Raw genomic sequence first — 22,371 nt, forward strand, 5'->3', positions numbered from 1 at the left:
TCTTTGCTCCATTGTATATTCTGGTCTCCTTTGTGGTAGATTAGGTGACTACAGGTGTGTGGATTTATCTCTGGGCTTTCTATCCTGTTCCATTGATCTATATTCCTCTTTTTGTGCCAGTACCATGCTTTCTTGATTACTGTAGCTTTGTAGTATAGTCTGAAGTCAGGGAGCCTGATTCCTCCAGCTCTGTTCTTCTTTCTCAAGATTGCTTTTGCTATTCGGGGTCTTTTGTGTTTCCATACAAAGTGTAAAATTTTTTGTTCTAGTTCTGTGAAAAATGCCCTTGGTAATTTGATAGGGATCGCATTGAATCTGTAAATTGCTTTGGGTAGTATAGTTATTTTGACAATGTTGATTTTTCCAATCCAAGAACATGGTCTATATCTCCATCTGTTTGTACCATCTTTGATTTATTTCATCAGTATCATATAGTTTTCTGAGTAGAGGTTTTTGCCTCTTAGTTACACTTATTTCTAGGTATTTTATTCTTTGTGATGTGATAGTAAATGAGGTTGTTTCCTTAATCTTTCTTTCTTATCTTTCTTTGTCAGTGTATAGGAATGCAAGAGGTTTCTGCATATCAATTTTTATCCTGCAACTTTATTAAATTCATTGATTAGCTCTAGTAGTTTTCTGTTAGCCTCTTCAGGATTTTCTATAGTATAGTATCATGTCATCTGCCAACAGTGAGAGTTTTACTTCTTCTTCTCTAATTTGGATTCCTTTTATTTCTTTTCTTCTCTGATAGTCGTGGCTAGGACTTCCAAAATTATGTTGAATAAATGTGGGAAGAGTGGACATCCAGTCATGCTCCTCATTTTAGAGGAAGGGTTTTCAGCTTTTCACCACTGAGTATGATGTTAGGTTTAGGTTTATCTTATATGGTATATTGTATATGCTGAAGTAGGTTCCCTCTATCCCAACTTCCTAGACAGTATTTATCATAAATGTGTGTTGAACTTTGTCAAAAGCTTATTCTGCATCTGTTAAGATGGTCATATGGTTTTTATTATTCAGTTTGTTAATGATATATCACATTGACTGATTTGTGTATATTGAAGACTCCTTGCATCCCTGGTATAAATCCCACTTAATCAGGGTGTATGATCTTTTCAATGTGTTGTTGGATTCAGTTTGCTAGTATTTTGTTGAGAATATTTGTGGCTATGTTCATCAGTGAAATTGGCCTGTAATTTCCTTTTTTTGTGTGATATTTTTGTCTGGTTTTGGTATCAGGGTGATGGGGGCCTCACAGAATAAGCTTGGGAGTGTTCCTTCCTCTGCAATTTTTTTGGAAGATTTTCAAAAAGTGTAGATGTTAACTCTTCTCTAGATGTTTGATAGAATTGGCCTGTGAAGCCATCTGGCCCTGGACTTTTCTTTCTTGGAAGATTTTTAATCACAGTTTCAATTTCAGTACTTGTGATTGATCTGTTCATGTTTTCTATTTCTTTCTGGTTCAGTCTTGGAAGGTTGCATCTGTCTAAGAATTTATCCATTTCTTCTAGGTTGTCCATTTTATTGGCATATAGTTACTCATAGTAATCTCTTATGATCCTTTTTTATTTCTGTGGTGTCCATTTTAACTTCTACATTTTCATTTCTAATTTTATTGATTTGAATCATCTCCCTTTTTTTCTTGATGAGTCTGGCTAAAGGTTTATCAATTTTATTTATCTTCTCAAAGAACCAGCTTTTAATTTCATTGAGTTTTGCTATTGTTTTCTTTATCTCTATTTCATTTATTTTTGCTCTGACCTTTATTATTTCTTTCCTTTTACTAACTTTGGGTTTTGTTTGTTCTTATTTCTCTAATTGCTTTAGGTATAAGGATAGATTGTTTATTTGAGATTTTTCTTGTTTCTTAAGGTAGGATGGTATTGTTATAAACTTCTCTCTTAAAAGTGTGTTTGCTGTGTCCCATAGGTTCTGGGTCATCCTGTTTGTGTTATCATTTGTCTCTGGGTATTTTTTGATTTCCTCTTTGATTTCTTCAGTGATTCGTTGATTATTTAGTAACATATTGTTTAGCTACCATTTGCTTGTGTTTTTTACAGTTTTTTTTCCTGTAATTGATTTCTAATCTCATAGCATTGTGGTTGGAAAAGATGCTTGAAATGATTTCAATTTTCTTAAACTTACCAAGGCTTCATTTGTGACCCAATATGTGATCTATGCTGGAGAATGTTCTGTGTGAACTTGAGCAGAAATTGTCTTCTGCTGTTTTCAGATGGAATGTTCTATAAATATCAGTTAAGTCTATCTGGTCTAATGTGTCTTAAGCCTTGTGTTTCCTTATTAATTTTCTGTCTGGATGATCTATTCATTTGTGTAAGTGAGGTGTTAAAGTCCCTCACTATTATTGTGTTATTGTTGATTTCTTTTTTATGGGTGTTAGTATTTGCCTTTTATATTGAGGTGCACCTATAAAAGGTGCAAAAGCAAAGAAAACAAACAAAGAAAAATGACAAAATTAGAAAAACAAAAAGAAAAAAATTTTAAAAATAACAACAAAGAAACCCAAAGACAGAAGAAAACCAAAAAAAAAAAAAACAGAAAAGTAAAATAAAAATGATAAATAAAAATATATTTAAAAATTTTAAAAAGGAAATAAAAAATTGAAAAATAAACAACAAAACAACAAACAAAAATTTCTTTTTTATCTGGGGCCTCTAATATCAGTGTTGTTTCCCTCACTGTGAGACACAGCCAACCCCCACCTCCGCAGGAGGCCCTCAAAGACCTCTAGGTAGGTCTCTGGACCCACTGTAGGCATGGTGGGGGCAGCTCAGACTCTGACCTTGCCCAACTCCTACATGTAATTGCCCCCAAAAGTTAACAGATGCTAAAGCTAGAATGGTCTCAGTTGTGGGGACACTCATTTTCCATTCAGATATTCCACAGATGCAAGATTTACCAAGATGATCACGGAGGTTTAATCCATGACTTGTGGAGTTGCACAGTGAATTTTCAGTTCCTCTTCCTTTTTCTCACAGCCCCTGAGGTTCAGATTTGGTTTTGGCCCCACCTCTGTGTGTGGGCCACCCTCAGTAGTCTGTTCCCCACCCAAGCAAGAGGGGGTGATGGCAGCGACTGAGTGAGATACATTTGTTTGCTCAGACAGGAGAGGAATAAGGTGGTCACAATTGGGGTGTGTGTGCTTGCTCCAATGGGATCCCCCTCTAATGCCCACGGAGGCAAGGGCTGGCAGGAAGCTACGATAAACTGGAGCACACTCACTCTGGTGGGAGTTCTTCCTAGTGCCATGGAGGCAGGGACTGGTATGTGGGGAGAAAGTCCACAATGGTGACCCCACCCCTTGCACATCACTCAGCGATGGTGTCTTGTTTTCCAAGGCAGACTCCACTTCCTCCAGGAGCATTCCCGGCTGTAGAACTCCTCACTCCTCTCCCTTCAGGCCATCTCCAAGCAGCCAACAGCAGTCGTCTCCCTGTGTCCTCTCTCCTAACCCCATGCTTTAACACCCAGCCCCCACTAGCTTTGTCAGACACCAGTCTCAGGCTGGGGTATCCAACGCTGACTCCCAGGGAGGCTCTGGCAGGGCCATTGTGTGAGCCTCCAGAGCCTGCATGGGAGGAGGAGGCCTTGGATTGGGGAGTGGGTGAGCCTGCTCAGATGGATGCCCCACCCAGTGGCTGTGGAAGCAGGGGCCAGTAGGTGCGGAAGGGGTCTGCAATGGCGGCCCCGCCCCTTGCATGCCACTCAACAACAGCACCTTATTTCTATGGTTGCCTAGGCTTTTTCCACAAACATTCGTGGTTGTGGAATTCCTTACTCCCAACCCTTTGGGCTGTCTCTTTACAGCTGAAACTTGTCCCCTCTCTAGATCCACTCTCCAAACCCCACTTTCCAGCACCCTTCCCACTCAGCACCAGGAGACATACAACTCAGGCTGGGGTGTGCAGGGCTGTGGCAGAGACCATACGTGCAGATCTCACTTTCTCCTGCCTTCCACAGACTGGTTGCTGTGTTCCCCTCTAATCCCCTGGGTCTCCCTCTCTGTCCCAGCTGACTTCTTGCTGTGACAGGGCTTCTCTGAGTGTGGGAACCTCTCCTCTCCTTCAGCTCACCCCCCAGGGGTGTTGGTCCCTTCCTATTTCCTCTTTTCTTTTTTTCTTTCTTTCATCTTAGCCAGTTGAGTGGGGATTTTTCTTATCCTTTTAGTTGTCCAAAGTCCTCTGCTAGTGTTCAGCAGGTGCTCTGTGAGATTTGTTCCATTTGCAGATGTATTCTTGATGTACTTGTGAGAAGAGGTAAACTCCATGCCCTCCTATTCTGCCATCTTGACTCCACCCATGAATATGAATTTTTAAGAACAAGCAGGATTTAAATTCACAGGCAATCCCCATCATCGTGGTTGATTTTGTTCCTTCTCACAACCTGACACTAGCCTACAATTTTGCAAATAAGGAGAATCTTCATATGTGTCTTTAAACACAAACCCAAGTTTACTATAGCACTTTATTTGAATACTCATATTTTAGTCATAAAACCAGTAAAAAGGAGAGGTATGATGTGTTCATAGTTCTACGTTTTAAAAAATCAATCTTAGAGGTCTCACTTGGTTTGGGAAAAATGAAAAGAACAAAGAAAGATATCAATCCCATGATACCATTACAATGTTAACTACACAGAGAAAACCTTGAAATGTGTATAATGCTGAAATACTAGTGTAAGGTCTGTAATAATGCCAATATTATAGACTGCATTAATACCACCTGAAAATGTAATAGTATATATACAAAATATTATCTAACATTTTCATTAAATTTTTTCCTCCTGAGTTGGAAAGACCAGGATTTCCTTTGGTTATTAAGATATCTTTTATCCAGGACCTGCTCATACCTCCTGCAAATTATTGTGAATAGGTTTTTAGCTTTCCTTTGTTGACTTGTAATTTGCAATGCTATTTCATTGTTGATCTGTGACTAATTTAAAAGTACATCATTGAATTTCAATATCTATGAGGATTTTCTAATTATATTTTGCTATCACTGTTCTGTTTAATTCCAAGATGGAGCTTGCTTTATGTCACCCTGTGTGGTAAAATTTTTAACTATCCCATACCAATTGAAACAAAAGGGCATAACTAATCTCTAAGAGCAGATAATCGAAATAACACACATCACACACTTGTACTAGTGCTTTGTGCCTGGTTTGTGCCTTTGACCATATAAGGTAGGGTCCAACAAGACAAAATGAAAAAGAGGAAAACCTCAATTATTTAAATTTTATTGGAGGTTGTAGCCAGTTAAATTTGGCAAGAAAAATAAATTAAAATCATACAGATTAGAAAATAAGAAGTAAAACTATCCTTAATAGCAGATAATATTTTCCTTCATGTAGAAAATCACAAAGAATGTACACATACTTCACACACTTACACACACACAGGCACACACACACACACACACATATAGTACTTGAAGAATTTAAGAAATTACTTAGCTTATAAGACATAATGTGGTTTTGCACCACATCTTACCAAATTCTTTCCAAGAAATAGTTCCTACTAACAGGTGAAAGCAGATTTTGTTTTGGTAAATTCACATTCAATAAAATTTGTAAAAGCTGATTTTAAAAATAAGCGAAGTAATGTCACAGGATATAAAATCAATACAAAAAAATCAATTGTATTTCAATACTTTGTGAGTTGAAGATTTTCAGAACTGATGAATGAAAATGTCATGATCAAAATGTGACAACTGCACACATTATTTATAATAGTACTTTCACATGTTGCATAGGAGGGGAGTTCCTTCACAGTGGAAGACCTTCCAGGAAGGTTGTATGGGACCATTACTTAGAAAGGTAGGAGGCCACAAAACTCCTAGGGAAATAAAAATCAGAGAGGGGGCTTATGTGTTTAAGTGATGTCATTTTGCTTACCAGCATACCAGAGCATCTCTGGAAAAGAGAGCTCCAAAGGGCAGCAGGAACTAGAGATTTTTTATTGCCTCAGGGTTTATCCTAAAATAGCTAGCATTTGTGGGGTGCAGTTTTAAAGGGTATGCATGGCAGGCAGGCAGGCTCTAAATGGCTAAAAATATATTTATTTTGGCCATATTTAAAACAGCTGGTTGCATGAAAATTTGAGGTTGATGACAGAGTTTTTGAGCTAGCAGTATTGGCCTGCTGTAAATATGTAATGAATAACATAAGGGCCAATATACAGGGATCTTTAATGCATTTATACAAAAAAACTAGAGGAAAACATTCCAGCAATAAAATTAAGAAAACAATTTTATATACAGTAACAAAAGAAAAACTTCAAAAGAATACATTTAACTAAAGGAGTGTAAGCCTTTAAAATGAAAAGTACAAAACATTTCTAGGAAAAATTAAAGAATGTGCAGATAAATTTTAAAAATAGAGTTGGCCTTTAGTATCCATTAAAATATTTTCTTAAAAAAATTTAGAAAGTTCCAGAAAGCAAAAATTGACTTTGCCTTGCACTGGCAATTACTGATATAGTATTTACATTGTATTAGGTATTATATGTAATCTATACATGATTTAAAGTACACAGGAGGATGTGTGTAGGTTTTGTACAAATGCATCATTTTATATGAGGCACATTTGGTATCAACAGGGTCCTGGAACAAATGCACTACATATATGGAAGATGATTATATCATGTTCATGGATGGGAAGGCTCAATATATTTATATGTTAAATATCAACCAAATTACCAATCACTTCAATATAATTCCTCTCAAAGATCCTGCTCCTTCCAGCAGGTTTTTCTTTTTTTTAAGAAAATGATAGGTGATCTTAAAATTTAAATGAAAGTTTAAAGAACCTAGAGTAGCCAAACCCCGCCTTACCAAGTGACTGAAGCATGTAGTGTTTTATTAACAGACATGTAACACTAGTGTTTCTATAGGTTACTCTGAGACTTTTATCAATACAGGTACCTAACAGAAAAGAAGCAAAGGAGTTTTTAAACAGGGTAGAATAAATAATTTCCCATAGTACCCAGAAAATCTTTTCACAAAGCTACCATCAAGTTTTCCTGAGAATATTCTTTCATAGAAAGGAAATTATATCCAGGTTTCATACAGTTAGTGATTTCTTTTTGAACCTTGTAAGTCTAGTGTTCTATATTCCTAAGTGATGTTTGGTTAACCAAGGTTATAAGGCTAATGGAGGGGAAGATTTTCAGAAGGCTTAGTTAAGCATCTTTATCATATAAGAATGTAGAGAATAGCTTCTTGCTATGGGAAGGAAGTACTCTGCATGGTGTTCTTTCATTGAGTGAAAGAGATACTAGAAGTGTGATGTATGTAGTTTATACTTTAAAAGACTTATAATACTATTCTTTCTAGACGTAATTTAAGCTGCACTTAGGTCTATGTACTAAAGGCAAATAGAAAAGAACATTTCGGATTAGTTGGTAAGACTTGTTTCCCATAATGTAAATGTATGCATTTTTCACAAGATAAATGAAAGGAATATGATACAGAGTGTTCTTTCAGCATAAGAAACTCTTACCAAAAATTGTCAGCATGTACTGAAATACATGACAGGTTGCATGCCTACACTTTTTAAGGTTTGCTTTGAAGCTACAGTAAGCTCTGTACTCTCAAGGAGAAAATCAGTGAAAACCATTCTTTGGAGCTTACTCCAAATGGCTGCAGAAGGTGGTGTATTATTTATATTTTTTTCATTTTTTATTTTCTTAATTAATTTTTATTGGAGTAGAGTTGCTTTACAATGTTGTGTTAGCTTCTACTGCACACAAAAATGAATAAGCCATACATGTAAATATATCCCCTCCCTTTAGAATTTCCCTCCCATTTAGGACACCACAGTGCATTAAGTAGAGTTCCCTGTTCTATACATTATGTTCCCCTCAGTTGTCTATTTTATACATAGTATCAATAGTATATATGTGTCGAGCCCAATCTCCCAATTCCTGCCACCCCACTCCTTTTGCCCTTGGTATCCATACATTTGTTCTCTATGTCTGTGTCTCTAATTCTTCTTTGCAAGTAAGATCAACTATAACATTTTTCTAAATTCCAAATATATGCATTAATATACAATATTTGTTTTCTGTTTCTGACTAACGTCACTCTGTATAACACTCTCTAAGTCCATCTACCTCTCTACAAATGAGCCAATTTTGTTCCTTTTTATGGCTGAGTAATATTCCATTGTATACATGTACCACATCTTCTTTATCCATTCCTCTGTGGATGGACATTTAGGTTGCTTCCATGTTCTGGCTATTGTAAATAGTGATGCTATGAACATTGGTGGTGCATGTGTCTTTTTGAATTATGTTTTTTTCTGGGTATATACCTAACAGTGGGATCACTGGGTCATATGGTAATTCTATTTTTAGTTTTTTTAAGGAACCTCCATACTGTTCTCCACAGTGGCTGTATCAATTTACATTCCCACCAACAGTGCAAGAAGGTTGCCTTTTCTCCACACTCTCTTCAGCATTTATTGTTTGTAGATTTTTTGATGATGGCCATTCTAACCACTGTGAGGTGATACCTCATGCAGTTTTGATTTGCATTTCTCTAATAATTAGTGATATTGAGCAGCTTTTCATGTGTTTGTTGCCATCTGGATGTCTTCTCAGGAGAAATGTCTATTTAGGTCTTCCACCCATTTTTTGCCTGGGTGGTTTGTTTTTTTGATATTGAGCTGCATAAGCTGCTTGTAGAGTTTGCAGATGAATCTTTGTCATTTGCATTGTTTGCAAATATTTTCTCCCATTCTGAGGGTTGTCTTTTCATCTTGCTTATGGTTTCCTTTGCTGTGAAAAAGATTTTAACTTTAATTAGGCCCCATTTGTTTATTTTTCTTTTTATTTTCATTACTCTAAGAGGTGGGTCAAAAAAGATCTTGCTGTGATCTATGTCAAAGATTGTTCTATGTTTTCTTCTAAGAGTTTTATAGTGTCTGGCCTTACATCTAGATTTTTAATCAATTTTGGGTTTATTTATGTGTATGGTATTAGCGAGTATTCTAATTTCTTTCCTTTACATGTAGTTGTCCAGTTTTCCCAGCACCATTTATTGAAAAGGCTGTCTTTGCTTGATTGTATATTCTGGTCTCCTTTGTGATAGCTTAAGTGCCATGGGTGCATGGATTTATCTCTGGGCTTTCATTCCTGTTTCATTGATCTATATTCCTGTTTTTGTGCCAGTACCATACTTTCTTGGTTACTGTAGCTTTGTAGTATAGTCTGAAATCAGGGAACCTGATTCCACCAGCTCCGTTCTTCTTTCTCAAGATTGCTTTTGCTATTCGGGGTCTTTTGTGTTTCTGTACAATGTGTACAATTTTTTGTTCTAGTTCTGTGAAAAATGCCCTGGGTAATTTGATAGGGATTGCATTGAATCTGTAAATTGCTTTGTGTAGTATAGTCATTTTGCCAATGTTGATTCTTCCAATCCAAGAACATGGTCTATCTCTCCATCTGTTGGTATCATCTTTGATTTCTTTCATCAGAATCATATAGTTTTCTGTGTACAGGTCTTTTCCTCCTTAGGTAGTTTTATTCCTAGGTATTTTATTCTTTCTGTTCATATGATAAATGGGATTGTTTCCTTAATTTCTTTTTCTGCTATTTTGTTTGTAGTGTATAGGAATGCAAGATATTGCTGTGTATTAATTTTGTATCCTGCAAATTTACTAAATACATTGACTAGCTCTAGTAGTTTTCTGGTGGCATCTTTACGATTTTCTATTTATAGAGTCATGTCATTTGCAAACAGTGACAGTTTTCCTTCTTTTCCAATTTGCATTCCTTTTATTGCTTTTTCTTCTCTGATTGTTGTGGCTAGGACTTCTAAATCTTTGTTGAATAATAATGGTGAGAGTGAGCACCCTTGCCTTGTTCCTGATCTTGGAGGAAATATTTTTAGTTTTTCACCATTGAGAATAATGCTTGCTGTGGGTTTGTTATACATGGCCTTTAGTATGTTGAGGTAGGTTCTCTCTATGACCACTTTCTGGAGATTTTTTTTATCATTAATGGGTGTTGAATTTTGTCAAAAGCTTTTTCTGTATCTATTGAGATAATCATGTGCTTTTTATTCTTCAATTTGTTAATATGGTGTATCATATTGATTGTTTTGTGTATATTGAAGAAGAATCCTTGCATCCCTGGGATAAATCCTACTTGATCATGGTATATGATCCTTTTAATGTGTTGTTGGAATCTGTTTGCTAGTATTTTGTTGAGGATTTTTGCATCTATATTCACCAGTGATTTTGGTCAGTAATTTTCTCTTTTTGTGATATCTTTGTCTGGTTTTGGTAACAGGGTGATGGTGGGCTCTTAGAATGAATTTGAGAGTGTTCCATCCTCTGCAATTATTTGGGAGAGTTTGAGATGCATAGGTTTTAGCTTTTCTGTAAATGTTTGACAGAATTCACCTGTGAAGCCTTCTGGTCCTGGACTTTGGTTTGCTGGAAGATTTTTGGTCAGAGTTTCAGTTTCATTACTTGTGATGGGTCTGATCACATTTTCTATTTCTTCTTGGTTCAGTCTTGGAAGGTTGTGCTTTTCTAAGAATTTGTCCATTTCTTCTATGTTGTCCTTTTATTGGCATATAGTTGCTTGTAGTAGTCTCTCTCTCTCTTTTTTATTTTTATTTTTTTGTATTTCTGTGGTGTCCATTGTAACTTCTCCTTTTTCATTTCTAATTTTATTGAGAAGAGTCCTCTACCTTTTCTTCCTCATGAGTCTGTCTAAAGGTTTATCATTTTGTTGAGCTTCTCAAGGAACCAGCTTTTAGTTTTATTGATCTTTTCTATTACTTTCTTCATTACTGTTTTATTTATTTCTGCTCTGATATTTATGATTTCTTTCCTTCTACTAACTTTGGGTTTTGTTTGTTCTTTCTCTAGTTGCTTTAGGTGTAATGTTAGGTTGTTTGAGATTTTTCTTGTTTCCGGAGGTAGGATTGTATTGCTATAAACTTCCCTCTTAGAACTGCTTTCGTTGCATCCCATAGGTTTTGGGTCGTCGTGTTTTCATTTTCAATTGTTTCTAGGTATATTTTTACTTCTTCTTTGATTTCTTCAGTGATCTCTATTTAGTAGCGTACTGTTTAGCCTCCATACGTTTGCATTTTTTACAGTTTTTTCCTATAACTGATTTCCAATCACATAGCATTGTGGTCAGAAAAGATGCTTGATACGATTTCAATTTTCTTAAATTTATAGATGCTTGATTTGTGATGCAAGATGTGACCTATCCTGGAGAATATTCCTCAAGCACTTGAGAAGAAAGCTTATTCTGCTGCTTTCAGGCGGAATGTCCTATAAATATCAGTTAAGTCTATTTGGTCTATTATGTCATTTAAAGTTTGTGTTTTCTTATTAATTTTCTGTCTGGATGATCTCTCCATTTGTGTAAGTCAGGTGTTACAATCCCCACTATTACTGTGTTACTGTTTATTTCTCCTTTTATGGATGTTAGCATTTGTCTTATGTACTGAGGTGCTCCTATGTTGGTACATATATATTCACAATTGTTTTATCTTCTTCTTGGATTGACCCCTTGACCATTATGTAGTGTCCTTCCTTGTCTCTTGTAATAGTCTTTATTTTAAAGTCTATCTTGTCTGATATGAGTATTGCTACTCCAGCTTTCTTTTATTTCCCATTTTCATGGAATAATTTTTTCCATCCCCTCACTTTCAGTGTGTATGTGTCCCTAGTTCTGAAGTGGTTCTCTTGTAGGCAGCATATATACGTGTCTTGTTTGTATATCCATTCAGCTAGTCTGTGTGTTTTGTTTGGAGCATTTATTTCACTTACATTTAAGGTAATTATAGATATGTATGTTCTTGTTACCATTTTCTTAATTGTTTTGGGTTTGTTTTTGTAGGTCTTTCTTTTTCTTTTCTTGTGTTTCCCACTTAGAGAAATTTCTTTAACATTTGTTGTAAGGTTTGTTTGGTTGTGCAGAATTCTCTTAGCTTTTGCTGATCTGTAAAGCTTTTGATTTCTCCATCAAATCTGAATGAGATCCTTTCATCACTGTAAATATATCCTGCCATTCCCTTCTGGCCTGCAGAGTTTCTCCTGACAAATCAGCTGATAACCTTATGGGGATTCTTTTGTAAGTAATGTGTTGCTTTTCCCTTTCTGCTTTTAATATTTTTATTTGTATTTAATTTTTGTTAGTTTGATTAATATGTGTCTTAGTGTTTTTCTCCTTGGGTTTACCCTGTATGGCACTCTCTGCTTCCTGGAATTGACTATTTTCTTTCCCATGTTGGGGAAGTTTTCAACTATAATCTCTTCAAATATCTTCTCAGAACCTTTCCTTTTCTCTTCTTCTGTGACCCCTACTATTTGAATGTTGGTGTGTTTAATGTTGTCTCAGTGACAGTCCTCAATTCTTTTTATTCTTTTTCCTTTATTCTGCTCCTTGGCATTTTTTTCCACTATTCTATCTTCCAGTCCACTTATCCATTCTTTTGCTTCAGTTATTCTGTTATTGATTCTTTCTAGTGTATTTTTCATTTCAGTTATTTTGTTGTTCATCACTTATTGTTTGTTCTTTATTTTTCTAGGTCCTTGTTAAACATTTCTTGAATCTTCTCGATCTGTACCTCAATTTTATTTCTGAGATCTTGGATCATCTTTACTACCATTACTCTGAATTCTTTTTTGGGTCGATTGCCTATTTTCTCTTCATTTATTTGTTCCTTAGGGATTTTACCTTACTCCTTCATCTGCAACATATTTCTCTGTCATCTCATTTTGTATAAAGTACTGTGTTTATTGTCTTCTTTCCACAGGCTGCAGGGTAGTAGCTCCTCTTGCTTCTGCAGTAGGTCCAGGGGCTTGTGTAGGCTTCCTGGTGGGAGGGCCTGATGCCTGCACTCTGGTGGGTGTAGTTGAGTCTTTTCCCTCTGTACGGCAGGACCTCACCTGGTGGTGTGTTTTAGAGTGTTTGTGACCTTAGTACAACTTTAAGCAGCCTGTCTACTCATGGGTGGAGCTGTGTTCCTGTCTTGCTTGTTGTTTGGCATGAGGTACCTAGCACAGGAGCCTGCCGGCAGTTGTGAGTGGCTGGGCCTTGGTGTTGATATGGATACTTCCAGGAGTGCACATGTCAATTAATATCCCCTGGACCTGGGAATTCTCTGCTGGGCCAGTGTCCTGGTCTCTATGCTCTCACTCCAGAGGTCCAGGCCTGACCCCTGGCCAGGAACAAAAAGGGCACAAGCCACACAGTTTGGCCTGAGACAAAAGAAAAGAAAAGAAAAGAAAAGAAACAGACAAACAAAACCCAAGACAAATAGCGAAAACAACAGCAAGCAATCAGCAGCAAGAACAACACAACACACACAACACACCCACACACAGAGAAAACAACACACACACACACACAAAAACACAAAAAAAGCAAACAAAAGAACCAAAAACAAACAAACAAACAAAAGAATTCTAATATGAGATCAGTCAATAAGGACTAAACTAAAAAAAAAAAAAAAATTGAAATATAAAACAAAAACAAAAAGCAAACAAACAATAAAAAGGTGAAGAAAACATAAAATCTACACATAAAAACAATGAAAGAAAAGAAATAAACAAACAAGGAACAGAAACAAGAAAAAACACAAAGCAACAAAAAAGTAAAGTAAAAATAGAAAAATAAAAATTATATATATTTAAAAAGATAAAAAAATGATAAAAGCAACAACACCAACAACTGAGTAAAATGAAACAAACAAAACAAGAATAATTGTAATATGAATATTTTCCCGGGGCATACTGTGTCCGTGTCCTTGCTCTCATAGTGAGCCAGAGCCAATCACCACCTCCCTGGAGGCCTTCCAATACCTCTAGATAGATCTTGTATCTGCTGTGGGTGCTGTGGAGCCAGTTCAGACTTTGACCTGGCCCAATTCCCACGTGTACTTGTTCCCTGAGTCCAGTGTGGGGAAGGCTAGACTGCTCTCAATTGTTGAAACACTTGTTGTCTATTCAGGTATTCCATGGACACAGTATTTACCCAGCCAAACTCAGGGGTTTAATCCACAGCTTGTTCAGATTCACAGAAAGATTTCTGTTCGTCTTCCTTAGTCACACCACCCCTGAGGCTCAGCTTTGATTTTAACCCCACCTGTGAGTGTGCAGTGCCCTCAGGCATCTGTTCCTTGCCCAGGTGAGAGGGAGCAAAAGCAGCGGCTGCTTGAAGCACACTCACTCACTCATGTCAGGGCAGTGGCACTGCAGCCACAATTGGAGTGTCTGCAAATTGCCTGTGGCAGGGGGACTGGCAGGCAGTTGGAACAGATGGTGGCACACTCGCTCTTGTGGGCCTCCCTCCCAGTGTCCATGGAGGCCAGAACTAGCATATGGGCAAGGTGGTAGCCCCGTCCCCTGAGTGTCTCTCAACAATAGTGCCTCAATTTTCAGGCAGACCATGCTTTCTCTAGGGGCATTCCTGGATGTGCATTCCCTCACTCCCATCCCCTCTGCTATATCCACGCAGCCAACAGCTTTCTCCCTGATCCATTTTCCCAACCCCATGTTTCAGCACTCAGCCCCCACCAGCATAAGTGTGCTCCCATCCCAGGCAGGGGTGCCCATGGCTGATTCCCAAGGAAGTTTTGGGATGCATGGCACTCAGGCTCGCAGAGCCCTCATGGGTGGAGGAGACTTCAGCCCAAGGGAGGAGTGGGGCAGCTCAGATGAGGGCTCCTCCCCATGCCCACAGAGACTGAAGAAGCTACTAGTTGGGGAAATGGGTTATAATGATGGCTCTGCCCCTTGCATGCCACTCAACGATGCCTTGCTTTTATGGTATCTCAGGTTTTTTCTGCAGATTTTCCCAGCTGTGGAGCTCCTTACTCCTGTCCCTTCTGACTCTCTTTTCACAGCCAACAGCTGTCTCCTCTCTGGGTCCATACTCCAAACCCCACTTTCGAGCACCCAAACCCCTTTCACAACAGGTGACTCATGATTCAGGCTGGAATGTGCAGAGCTGCGGTGTAGAACATGCGAGCAGTTCTTACTTTGTCCTGCCTTCCACAGACAATCTGCTGCATTCTCCTTTGATCCCCCAAAGGTCCTTTTCTGTCCCAGCTGATTTCTCCACTATGAGGGAGTTTATCTGGGTGTGGGGACCTCCTTTTACCTTCAGCTTCCTGCCAGGGTAACCCTTTTTTGATTCCTCTTTTATTTTATTTTTGTCTTCTTTCATTCTTTTAGATGTCCAAAGTCTTCCACTAATGTTCAGCAGGTGCTCTGTGGGAATTGTTTTATTTGTAGATGAATTCTTGATATATTTGTGAGGAGCAACAAATTCCACGTCTTCCTATTCTGCCACCTTCTGTTCAAAATCCGTTGGTGTATTATTTAAAAGACGTGGAACACTAATGTTTCTATAGGCTTCTGTGAGCCTTCCTCAATGCAGTAACATACCTGAGAATAGAATCAAAGGCTATTTCAATCCACAAAGAAGGAATAAGTTCCCAAGGTATTCAGAGGACCCATTTACAAAGCTACCCCCTAGGTATTTTCCTGGCAGTATTGCTTTGGTAATAGGAAATGATGCCTGGGTTGGATAGAGTTAGTGATTATTATCTGATACTTGTAAGCCTAGCATTGTTATATTTCTATGTGCTGTTGAGGTTAGCTAAGTGTGCCTAAGGTCAATGGAAGAAAAGTCTTTCAAAACGCATAGTTAAACAGGATACTCATATTAGGAATGTAGTGGTTTCTTCTTGCTATGTAATCTAATTACTACCCAATGTGTTCTTTCCTTTGATAGAAAGAGATACTAGAAATGTGAGGTATGTTGTGTATAGTTTAAGAGAACTTTAGTCCTGCACTTTCCAGAGGTAATTGAAGAATTGCTTGGTCTATATACCAAAGGAGAATAAATGTGAGGGTCTTTCAGACTGTCTGGAAAGGCTTGTTTTGCATTGTGTAAATGTATGTGTTTTTTACATACTGGATGAAAGAGACTTTATGTAGTGTTCTATCAGTATAGGGAACTTGTTCCCCAAAAAGTTATGAAAAGATTGAAAGACTTGAGATACCTGCATGCTTACATTTTCACAGGATTTCTTTAATGCTGCACTAAAGTCTGTGCTCTCAAGGTGAACATCTGTGAAAACTATTCAGAAGACATGGAAGGACCTGAATCCCTTATATTAACACATAGGGTTTTTTTTGCATGAGACTCTTAGATAAAAGAAATTTGATGCCCAGTATTCTTTCAGCATAGACAACTTACCCAACTGGCTGAAGCTGGTAGTGTATTATTCAAAAGACCTGTACCCCTGTTGTTTGTACTGGATTCTTTAAGCCTTGCCTCAATGCATTTACTTAAACAAGAATAGAATCAAAGGGCTTTTCACCCCTCATAGAACAAAGAAGTACCTGGAGGTACTTGACCACTTGACGAAGCTACACCTGAGAGAAGTTTTCCTGGCAGTGTTCTTGCAGCAATAAGAAATTTTACCCAGGTTTGAAACAGTGACTGATTATTATCTGATACTTGTAAGCCTAGCGTTGTGAGAGTTACAGTTAACTGAGTGGGCCTAAGGCCAATGGAAGAAAAGCCATTCAGAAGGCATAGTTAAACAGGATTCTTGTATAAGGAATGTAGTGGTCTGCTTCTTGTGATGCAAACTCAGTACTGGTCACTGTGTTCTTTCATTGAGTGGAAGAGGAACAGGAAGTGTGATGTATGGAGTGTATAGTTTAAGAGAACCTTAATACTACACTTTGTGGAAGTATCTGAAGCTACTCTTAGGAGTATGTTCCAAAGGTGAATAGGAACATACAACTTTCAAACTGCCTGGAAGGGCTTGATCCCCATAGTGTAATGTATAATATTTTTCACAAGCTAGCAGTACAAATCTTTTTTGCAGAGTGTTCTCTCAGTATAAGAAACATGTACCTAAAAGTGTCAGCCTATACTCAAAGAGTTGAGAGTCTTGCACACCTACAAATGCTAACGTTTATTTTTTAATTTAATTTAATTTAATTTTTTATACAGCAGGTTCTTATTAGTTATCCATTTTATGCATATTAGTGTATATGTATAAATCCCAATATCCCGATTCATCCCACCACCCCCATCCCCCACTTTCCATCCATGGTGTCCATACGTTCTCTACATCTGTGTCTCTATTTCTGCCTTGTAAACTGGTTCATCTGTACCATTTTTCTAGATTCCACATATATGCATTAATATACGATATTTGCTTTTCTCTTTCTGACTTACTTCACTCTGTATGACAGTCTTTAGGTACATACACGTCTGTATAAATGACCCAGTTTTGTTCCTTTATATGGCTGAATAATATTCTATTCTATATATGTACCACATCTTCTTTATCCATTCGTCTGTCAATGGGCATTTAGATTGCTACCATGACCTGGCTATTGTAAGTAGTGTTGCAATGAACATTGGAGTACATGTGTCTTTTTGATTTATGTTTTTCTCTGGGTATATGCCCAGTAGTGGGATTGCTGGGTCATATGGTAATTCTATTTTTGGTGTTTTAAGGAACCTCCATACTGTTTTTCATAGTGGCTGTACCAATCTACATTCCCACCAGGAGTGCAAGAGGGTTCGCTTTTCTCCACACCCTCTTCAGCATTTTTGTTTGTAGATTTTCTGATGATGCCCATTCTAACCGGTATGAGTGATACCTCATTGTAGTTTTGCTTTGCATTTCTCTAATAATTAGCGATATTGAGCAGATTTCATGTGCCTCTTGGCCATCTGTATGTCTTCTTTGGAGAAATGTCTATTTAGGTCTTCTGCCCATTTTTTGATTGAGCTGTTTGCTTTTTCAATATTGAGCTGTTTATATATTTGGAGAGTAATCCTTTTTCCATTGATTCGTTTGCAAATATTTTTCCCATTCTGAGGGTTGTCTTTTTGTCTTGTTTATAGTTTCCTTTGTTGTGCAAAAGCTTTTAAGGTTCATTAGGCCCCATTTGTTTATTTTTGTTTTTGTTTTTATTTCCATTACTCTAGAAGGTGGGTCAAAAAACATCTTGTTGTGGTTTATGTCAAAGAATGCTCTTCCTATGTTTTCCTCTAAGAGTTTTATAGTGTCCAGAAACCCACAGCAAACATTATTCTCAATGGTGAGAAACTGAAAGCATTTCCTCTAAGATCAGGAACAAGACAAGGATGTCCACTCTCACCCCTATTATTCTACAGAGTTTTGGACGTCCTAGTCTCAGCCATCAGAGAAGAAAAAGAAATAAAAGGAATACAGATTGGAAAAGAAGTAAAACTGTCACTGCTTGCAGATGACATGATACTATACATAGAAAATCCTAAAGATGCCACCAGAAAACTACTAGAACTAATCAATGAATTTGGTAAATTTGCAGGATACAAAATTAATGCACAGAAATCTCTTGCATTCCTATACACTAACAATGAATGATCAGAAAGAGAAATTAAGGAAACAGTCCTATTCACCACTGCAACAAAAAGAACAAAATACCTAGGAATAAACCTACCTACAGACGTAAAAGACCTGTTCTCAGAAAACTATAAAACACTGATGAAAGAAATCAAAGATGACACAAACAGTTGGAGAGATATACCATGTTCTTGGATTGGAAGAATCAATATTGTGAAAATGACTATTCTACCCAAAACAATCTACAGATTCAGTGCAATCCCTATCAAATTACCAATGGCATTTTTTACAGAACTAGAACAAAAATCTTAAAATTTATATGGAGATGCAAAAGACCCCAAATAGCCAAAGCAAAAGACCCCAAATAACCAAAGCAATCTTGAGGGAAAAAACAGAGGTGAAGAAATCATACTCCCTGACTTCAGCCTATACTACAAAGCTACAGTAATCAAGACAATATGGTACTGGCACAAAAACTCAGAAAGCCCAGAGATAAACCCACACATCTATGGTTAACTAATCTATGACAAAGGAGGCAAGGATATACAATGGAGAAAAGACAGTCTCTTCACTAAGTGGTGCTGGGAAAACTGGACAGCTACCTGTAAAAAATGAAATTAGAACATTCTCTAACACCATACACAAAAATAAGCTCAAAATGGATTAAAGACCTAAATGCAAATTCTAAGGTTTCTTGAAAACTTCATTTAAGCTCTGTGCTCTCAAGGCAATATCAGTGAAAACTGTCCTAAAGTCATGGAGGGACCTGTTTCTCATATACCAAATATATGTAATTTTTAAATCTTGAAGAAAGAAATTTGATGCACAGTGTTCTTTCAGTATTGTGAACTTAACCCAGTTTCATGAAACAGGTCATATGTTATATAAAATAAATGTAATTCTATGGTTTCTATAGTCTCTTTGAGACTTTCCTCAATGCAGTTACCTAATGAAAATAGAATCAAAGGTCTTTTCAACCCACATAGTAGGTAAAATTTCCCTCAGTATTCAGAGGATCTTATACAAAGCTAATCCCAAGTAGATTTTCTGCCAGTGTTGTTTCAATAATAGGAAAAATTACCCATGTTTGATATATTTAGCAATTTTTTTCTGATACGTGTAAGCCTAACATTGCTGTATTCCTATGTGATGCTGAAGTTAACTGAGTGTGCTTAAGTACAATCGAAGAAAAGCCTTTCAGAAGGCATAGTTAAACAAGATTATCTTCTAAGGAATGTAGCAGACTACTTCTTTCTGTGTGAACTAAGTACTATGCACTATGTTCTTTCATTTCATGAAAGATATACTAGAAGTGTGATGTATGTAGTGTGTACTTTTAGAGAACTTTAATGTAGCTCTTTCTAGAGGTAATTTAAACTGCACTTAGGTTTATGTTCCAAATGTGAATAATAGTGAGAACCTTTCAAACTCTCTGGTTAAGCTTGTTTCCCATAGTGGAAATATATGTATTTTTCACAAGCTAGTTGAAAGAAATTTTATGCAGAGTGTTCTCTCAGTACATATAACTTGTACCCAAAAGCATAAGCATGTACTGAAAGACTTGAGAAACCTGCATAGCTATACTTCCTAAGATTTACTTTAAAGCTGCACTAAGTTCTGCGCTCTCAAGATGTATATCAGTGAAAACCATTCAGAAGACATGGAAGGACTTGTTTCCCAAATATATTTTTTTTTACAAGCTAGATGAAAGAAATTATGTACTGTTTTCTTCAGTATAGAAAACTTACCCAAACTGGCTGAAGCAGGTAGTGACTATTTAACAAATAAAAGTCTAAGCTCTTTGAGTTTTTCCTCAACACAGTTACTTGGTAATAGAATCCAGTGCCTTTTCTACCCACATAGAGCAAAGAAGTTCCCACAGTATTCAGAGGACATTTTTACAAAGCTACCTCCAAGATGTTTTCTTGGCAATGTCCTTTCAGTAATAGGAATTATAGTTAGTTTTGATATATTTAATATTTATTTTTGATACTTGTAAGCCTAGCTTTTCTATATTCCTGAGTGATGTTGAAGTTAACTAAGTGTGCTTAAGGAAGAAAAGCCTTTCAGAAGGCATAGTTAAACAGGATTATCAAATAAGGAACATAGAGGAACATGCTTCTTACAAAGTGAACTAAGCACTATATTCTTGCAATGAGTGGAAGAAATATTAGAAGTGTGATGTATGTAGTGTACAGTTTAAGAGAAAGTTAATAGTGCTCTTTGTAGAGGTAGTTTAAGGTACGCTTAGGTCTATGTTCCAAAGACAAATAGAATTGAGAGCCTTTCAGACTGTCTAGAAAGACTTGTTTCCCAGAGTTTAAATGTGTGTGTGTTTTACTATCCAAATGAAAGAAAACTTATGCAGTGTTCTTTCAGTATATGGAAATTGCACCCAAAAGTTTGAGCATGAACTGAAATACTTGAGACCTGCACACCTACACTTTCTAAGGTTTACTTTAAAGCTGCACTAAAGTCTGTGCTTTCAAGGCAAACATCCGTGAATATTGTTCAGAAGGCATGGAAGCACATCTTCCTGTATACTAGATATATGTGTTTTTTACAATCTAGATGAAAGAAATTTGATGCACAGTCCTCTTTCAGTATAAGGAACTTACCCCAACTGGCTGAAGCTGATAGAGTATTATTTAAAAAACATGTAACGCTAGTATTTCTATAGGCTTATTTGAGCATTTTCTCCATGCAGGCTTCTAACTGAAAATAGAGGTGAAGACATTTTCAACCCGCATAAAATGGAGAATTTCACATAGTAACCAAAAAACCTTTTTATACAGCCATCACAAGAATTTTTCTTGGCAGTCTTCTTTCAGTGAAAGGAAATCATACCCAAGTTTGATACACTTAGTCATTTATTTTTCTACATATTGTTGAGGCTAAGTGTATTTTAGGTGATTGGAGTGGAAGCTTTTCAGAAGGTAAGGTTAAGCAGAGTTCTCTTATAATGAATATAGAGGATTTCTTCTTGTTATAAACAGGTTTGATATAAATCAAATTTGTCAGTCTTACAGTACTTGATTCCAGTACTTAATATAAAGCTACAATAATTGAGATAGTGTGGTATTGATGTCATAACTCACAAATAATTTAAATTGACATATGATCTAAAAATAGATCCATGCATATATGATCAATTAATTTTTCAACAACGGTGTCAGGGTTATTCATGAAAAAACATATTTTTTGTAACACAATGCTGGTTGTGAATATCTATATAAAAATAAATGAACTTAGATCCTTATTTCACTCATACAAAAATATAACTCAAAATAGATCTGAGACATAAATTAAAGCTATGTCTATAAAATTTCTGGAAGAAACAAAGTAGAATCTCTTTGCAACTTTAGGTTGTACAAAGATTAGATACAACAACAAAAGCATGACCCATAAAAGGATAAAAAGTGATTAATTGGACTTCCTCAAAATTTAATAGAAAAGTTTGCTTTTCAAAATACATTATTAAGGAAATTAATAGGTATATCTCAGACTGGTAAATTCTTGGCAATAATATATATGATGAAAGAGTTGTATCCAAGAATATGTATAAAACAACTCTAACACTTAATAAGGCAAACAATCCAATTTCAAGCTGCACAAACTCAGCAATAAAAAGGAATGAAATTTTATCTTTTGTGACAACATGGATGACCTGGAAGTTATTATGCTCACTGAAATAACTCAGACAGAAAAAGACAAATGCGTCTACTTATATGTGGAATCTAAAAATTAAAACAAATAAATATAACAAAATAGAGGGCTGAAGGTTGGGAGGACAAAATAAGTGTAGGGATTAGGTAGTACAAACTACTAGATATGAAATAAATGTTACAAGAATGTAATATACAGCACAGGGAATATAACTAATATTTTATATTAAATTAATATGGAGTACACCTATAAACTATCAAAGCACTATGTTATATACCTGAAATTAACATTA

Source organism: Balaenoptera musculus, chromosome 18 (assembly GCF_009873245.2).
Source record: "Balaenoptera musculus isolate JJ_BM4_2016_0621 chromosome 18, mBalMus1.pri.v3, whole genome shotgun sequence".
Classification (NCBI taxonomy): domain Eukaryota; kingdom Metazoa; phylum Chordata; class Mammalia; order Artiodactyla; family Balaenopteridae; genus Balaenoptera; species Balaenoptera musculus.